Below are 6169 nucleotides of genomic sequence, written 5' to 3'. Positions count from 1 at the left end.
ACTTACATATAAATAGCAAAATGTGGGGGATGTTGGTGTTGCTTGGGACCACAATTCATTTAGAAGTGTATTAACCAGCAAGCTATTTTTTTAGTGACAGTTGTTATTTTTTCTGTATGTTTCAAACAAACAGAACCAGCATGGACTTTGAGATAGCATTGATTCCTTTTGTATGGAGAGGTTCTTTTGCACCAAACACAAATATATGCATCTGACAAGAGAAAACAAGAAAAAGAAAAAAAAGAAAAAGGAAAATCCTTGAAAGAGGATTCACAATTCACAAAGTACAGTGAGATTGTCTTTTGAAAATGACCCAGAGAACTGTGGTAATACTTAACTCTGAGAGGCAGAGTAAGCAGCCCTAGGACACAGAAATCAGAAGACCTGACATATTGCTCTGCCCACAGAAAAAAAGACAGAACTTATTTTAACTACATTGGGGCCAAAATATTGCTCTGGTCACTTCCTCCACAGCTCCACCATGAGTATCCCATGAGACTGTGATTAAAATATTATTACTCTGTGCCCATTTTTATAATTTGTTGCAAAAAAAAAAGAACACTTGTTGTTTCCCAGCCTTCAATCATTATCTAGCTATGTAAATATCTAAAGATGTTTTAACTAGCCACAATATATGAAGCAAGTCCTTCCCGCTGAGTTTTATTAATTTGCAATGAAACGGGAATAATGATAATTGCCTGCCTTTGTAATGTGTTTTCAGATCTGTAAATGAAATATTTAATATGAAAAGCCTAATGAAAGTTAAATACTTCAGAAATAAATATCATGTGAGTACAAATACATGAAAGTCATATTACAAAATGCAATTAAAGCATTTTCTCTAATTTATTTGTACGCATATTAAGACTCACTTCATATATGTTTTCAGGCATAGAGATCTTACCACACAAAGAATTCACACAATTCACACAGGACATATTGATGAGCACAGACAGTAGACAAAGTTAATATTCTAATTTTTCTATTTTTTATTATTCTAATTTTTTTTGCTAAAGTTTAAACTGGATGGAAAACAAATGCTGGTTGATGTTTAATTGCTAAAGTGAGTATAGCTGAAATTTTTTTGAAAAATTCTGACATTACATAGTGTTTACTTTTCATCAACATAATTAAAATTTGTAAGGTGAAGTAACATTTTTTACTGATATTTAGTAAAATTTTCATTTTCAACAGACTTTATAGTTCTGAATGTGAGTTACATCTCTGTCCTTCTTATCAACTGTTTGAAGCTGGCCAGCAGGTTCAAAATGCACAAGGTCAAAGAACACAGTCATATGAACCTCACGTCCTTTAAAGAGTACACTTAAAAATACTCCTTCAGCAGGTGGGGACTTTGGGTTTGATATTGATTTGCAATTATGATTAAATCTTACATGCAGAAATCAGTTTTTAGTTTCTTCTTTGACATACATGAAATTTTCACACTGCATAGACTGTGACTTAAAAAAAAAAATTGTATAAAAGCACATTGACATAGTAGCTTAATACAAACAAACTGATGATCCCTCCTTCAAGCAAAACAAACACCCAAAGTTTCAGTCTTCTGTAAATGCACACATCAAATCAATCCACGAAACCACTGTGGAAAAAATAACACTATTACAAACTAATATAGGAACTATGTAATTTCTAGAAAGTGATGTTCAGCAATGCAAATCCAATATAGTGTGTGATACAGTACTTCAGAGAGAATGTGCACTGCATAGAAAATATCTGGGGCTTGTTTTTCCTGGCAGACTTGCTAAATACTTTCTAATTTCATGCAGAGGAATAAAAGGCCAAAATTAACATGATGATCTCTTCCAATTTAAAATCTAAATGTTGCTTTTGTTTTGGAGTTCACTTTATGTATATCAATACAAATCATAGCTCCTTAAATCATCCAACAGTATTTGTCCCAGTCTTCACATACATATTTAAAGATGTGGAGGAAGCATCTAGGCAAGCATTTACCGTAAATAAATTACAATTCTTACAATGGAAAGAAGGTCTATTTTCTGGGAGGCCTGCAAGCAAATTTGTTGAACAATCTTTGTGTCGTATTAATGTTCGATCCTAGTTGTGATGTTTGTGCTGAATTTGGCTGGGGTAGGATTAATTGTCTTCACAGTGGCTCGTATGAGGTTGTGTTTTGGATCTGTGCTGAGCACAAGGTTGATAATATAGAGATGTTTTGTTATTGCTGAGCAGGGCTAACACAGAGCCAAGGCCTGGTTTGTACAACCACACTGGGGAGGAGGTTGTTGGTACATGGGAGGTTGGGAGGAGACACAGCCAGGACAGGTGACCCACACTGACTTAAGGACCATATTCCAGAATATAGGACATCATGTTCAATGTATAAAATGAGGGGAAGAAGGAGGACAGGAGAGACATTTGGAATGATGGCATTTGTCTTTGTAAGTAACCATTACATGTGATGAGGCCCTGATCTCCTGGAGTTGGCTGAACACCTCCCTAGCCATGGGAATCAGTGAATTGAATCTTTGTTTTTCTTTCTTTGTGTGTGTGGCCTTTCCTTTCCCTATTAAACTATAATTATCTCCACTAGGTTTTCTAACTTTCACCTTTCCAATTCTCTCCCCAATCCTGCTGGTGAAGTGACTGAACAGCTGCTTGGGGCTTGGCAGCTGGCTGGGGTTAAATCACAGCAATGCTCTTGGAAAGTACCAAAGTGAAATGGGAGCTGAATTTACAGTCTCAATGTGTGGGGTGCCCCTGCCCAGGGCGGCAAAGATTTAGTTTCAGATAAACATTGTTAAAGTAAGAGGCGTGGCTTTAAAGCCCAGGAAAAATAAATTCCACCCTCTGCCTCGAGGGATGGGCACTGAGAGGCCGAGAAGAGTTGCCCCACCCCAGACCCTCGTGGGAGTTCTGACTGGGTTTGTGCCCCTTGGACATTGCTAGGTTCCTATTAGACCCAGACCAAAAGACTCCACCCTGACTCTGCCCCATAAAAGCCTGACTCTATTTTGGGTTTTCTGTCTCTGGGTTTAAGCTGAGTTTGTTCCTGTGCTGAATAAATGGTTTCCTGAGCAGAGACCCATCTTGTTGAGTCTCATGTTGGTCACGTGAATCCATAACCTCCCTGGACTTGATCATGCAGCTGCAGAACACAGCATCACTCTAGGAAAAAAAAATAGTCTTGATCAGATTACTCAGATATGCTAGAGATGAAAAGGGTTTTTAAGGCTCTCAGGCCCACAAGATGCTAACAACAAACATGGGCTAAACAGTAACTATGAGAAAGCTATGCCTCCTTAGCTTCCATTCTACTCGTAGCTGTGAAACAGCTACAAATTTGGAAATGTTTTGCAATCTATCTTTGATGGCCATAGAGAAGTTTTCACCAGGGATCCTCCACAGGCTTCCCCTGAATAGTCTGACTAATAGTGCTGCATGTTAGAAATTATTCCCCTATGAATAATGTATGAATTCTGGTGTGCTTTCCTGTACAAACCTTTAGGGTCACAGCATAAGTCTGCCATTTCTGTGGAGTCAGACAAATTCCAGCACTAGGTTGCTTCTAGAGAATAATTATTTTCAGTCAGACAGTTCTGAAAAGGAGAAGATCTATGATCAGGGGTACAAACCAATTATGACTAATTATTCGCCTCTGCTTACTACATATCCAGCTTCAAACCCCCATTGGTTAGAAATGGTCTGTGAGCCCAAACTCTACTCTGTATATGATTTCAAGTCTGGAAGTTATTTCTGTCTACATGAGGCTACCAGAAGTAAATTAACAATGAAAAATCAAAAAGGTGCTGAATTTTTAGTCCTTTGAGCAATCTTGTTAAAACCTTATCTAACCCTTGACTGTTTGGCTAGAATCAGATTGACTTCAGTGGAAACCTCTTTCTGCTCTTTCCAACAATTTGTCAAGAGGAGAGTATTTCTACAGGGGGATCCAGAAGAGTTGGTATTTTCAGCAGGAGATGTCCTAGTCAGACCTCTGACCAGACTGAGTCAGTACTGTGTGTGTCAGGTACTGGCAGATTGAGGCTGCAGGTTAGTTTAGCAGGCAGGACGATCCATAGAGAGGCTCATGGTCATTGTCACAGGAACTCCTGCTTCTCCAGATGCTTCCTCACTATGGCAAGAAGGCACTAGGGCAGAACTGAGAGAAAATAATAAGTTTGGTGTGGTTGTCTTTGTGCATTCAAGTACTATGGAAAGAATCATGAGAAAACACCCCTTTTAGTATGTTTTGCGGACATGCAGTAAGTTAAAGGGAATTTGGTTCACCAGTATTTTAGAGCAGCCCAGAATAAAATCTGTGGGAGGGTAGCGATTTCTTTTTTTTTCAAAACATTTCCTAAATACCCATTTAGAAAAAGCACACAGTGAGGATAAACAATCCCACCCTACAGTACAAGAAGAAGGTAAGGTAAGAATAGTTTTACTGCAGTGTCTGCTAGTATTGACACAGAAAGCCATGGAATTGGGACTTAGGGACAAGCACTGGAGAAGATGAGAACACAGCCTCACATTACAAACTCAGGAAACTCTGACAAATAGAAACTTTCTGATTCAGACATTGTTTCTGTGACATGGCAAAAAAAATTATCAGAAACGAAGTTACTTGTAGTAAAATAATCCATGTATTCTGCTATCCCACTTTTCCTCCTGTCTGAATCTCATTTTACTTACTGATTTTTATTCATTTTTGCTACAGAAGACTGAAGGGAAAGGCATATTGCTGCAGAACTGCCAGTGCAAATTTCCTTGTGAATATCTGACTTGTGAAGCAGCTACTCTCAAGGGAACACGGTTTAATTTATACACCAATTAACAGTGTAAATTAATGCTTTACTGTTCATCCTCTCTCCAAAGATTTTAAGTGCCAGTGGAGATTTAATTCTGAACAAAGATGAAAGACTTCAGAGCAGAGCAGAGCAGAACAGAACAGACGAGAAAACCTCCAAAAATTCAAAAAAAGCAAGCGTATAAAATGCCTTGAGTACAACTTGCTGTAGCTGGTTCGGATACTCTCATGAATTGTCCCACTTCCACACAGCTGGCAGACCAGGACAGAACTAGTTAGAAAACATGTTTTTCTTCACTTAAAAGTTTCAGATTTCATAATCTTGAGTTCCAAATTCAGATGAAAAGCCAAATAGTTTCTACAAGCCTAAAATTCCAGTTTGACAAGTTCAAACCCTGCTGTTAAATTTCTGGAGCTAGGATAGGAAGTCTAAGGATGCATTTGTATTAGTGTTTTATTTCAGATAAGAAGTGATATTCAAGCAAATTTCCCAGTTATCCTCACTTACTGCATTTTGACTCATGCCACAGAGTTCTGAGACAGAGCACACAAACTGGATTCCTTTTGGAAATTAATTTTTTGAAATAAAATCAAAATATGTATGCTTAACATGTGCCAAACAATAGTGAGCCTCTGGTCCCCAGGACTGGACTAGTGCTAGTCTGAAGTAAATGTTGAAATATGAACTTGGTTATTATTTTCTTCCTGTCTGTTCCTAGTGTGCACATGACTCCTTAATGCTGACTCAGTCTAATAATCTGTCACTGACTTTGTTTTTCCATGCATTGGTGTCAGGTAAATATAAGAGGAAAATTTTTATGAATAACAAAATGAGGACTGCTGCATAAATCAAAACCTGAAGAGTGGAAAGAAGAAATATATGGGAGGGGGTAGAAGAATGAGTCACCTCAGAGCTCCAAAAAAGCACTGCAGATCTTGGAAGCATTTTTGCAGTGACACCCAGGTGTGGCAGCTGCTGGATACCTGCAGCCCTGAGTGCAAGGTAAAACCTCTCCTATATCTGCAATCACCCAGGGTGCTTGGAAGGCCCCTGAAGCAATGACTAACACCTGAGCTAGCCCACCACCTGCTTCCTACCAACTCCACAGCTGAGTGTTTAATCCCACAATCTCACCAGAGCCTTGTTTGGTAAAAAAAAGAGAAAAGATGAACTTCCTCAAATTTATGGCAGTATGCCAGAAGAATTGCAGATATTGGCTCTTAGTGCATCTTAATACCTTTGGTTTTAGTAATAATGACTACATATTCTTCTAGATTCCTAAACCATGGAAAAAGATATACACATATTGTTTGGAATATGTGGGGTCTTCCAAATTTCTTAAAATTAAGAGTCTGGGAGGTGCAAGAAAGAAACAGGAG

The 6169-nt window shown here is 38.3% G+C and overlaps 1 long non-coding RNA gene across 1 annotated transcript; it reads right to left on the bottom strand.

The window, feature by feature from the left end:
* Positions 1-827: 827 nt before the first annotated feature.
* On the bottom strand, positions 828-5829 carry LOC147654009 (uncharacterized). The gene is made up of 4 exons (XR_015285401.1): positions 5697-5829; positions 3877-4141; positions 3482-3578; positions 828-3147 (listed from the first exon to the last, which is right to left on the bottom strand). It is a non-coding gene; the product is annotated as an uncharacterized LOC147654009 (long non-coding RNA).
* Between the last annotated feature and the right edge of the window lie 340 nt (positions 5830-6169).

Source organism: Cyanistes caeruleus, chromosome 3 (assembly GCF_971803275.1).
Source record: "Cyanistes caeruleus chromosome 3, bCyaCae1.hap1.1, whole genome shotgun sequence".
NCBI classification, from domain to species: Eukaryota; Metazoa; Chordata; class Aves; order Passeriformes; family Paridae; genus Cyanistes; species Cyanistes caeruleus.
This window is presented reverse-complemented; position numbering and strand designations above follow the sequence as displayed.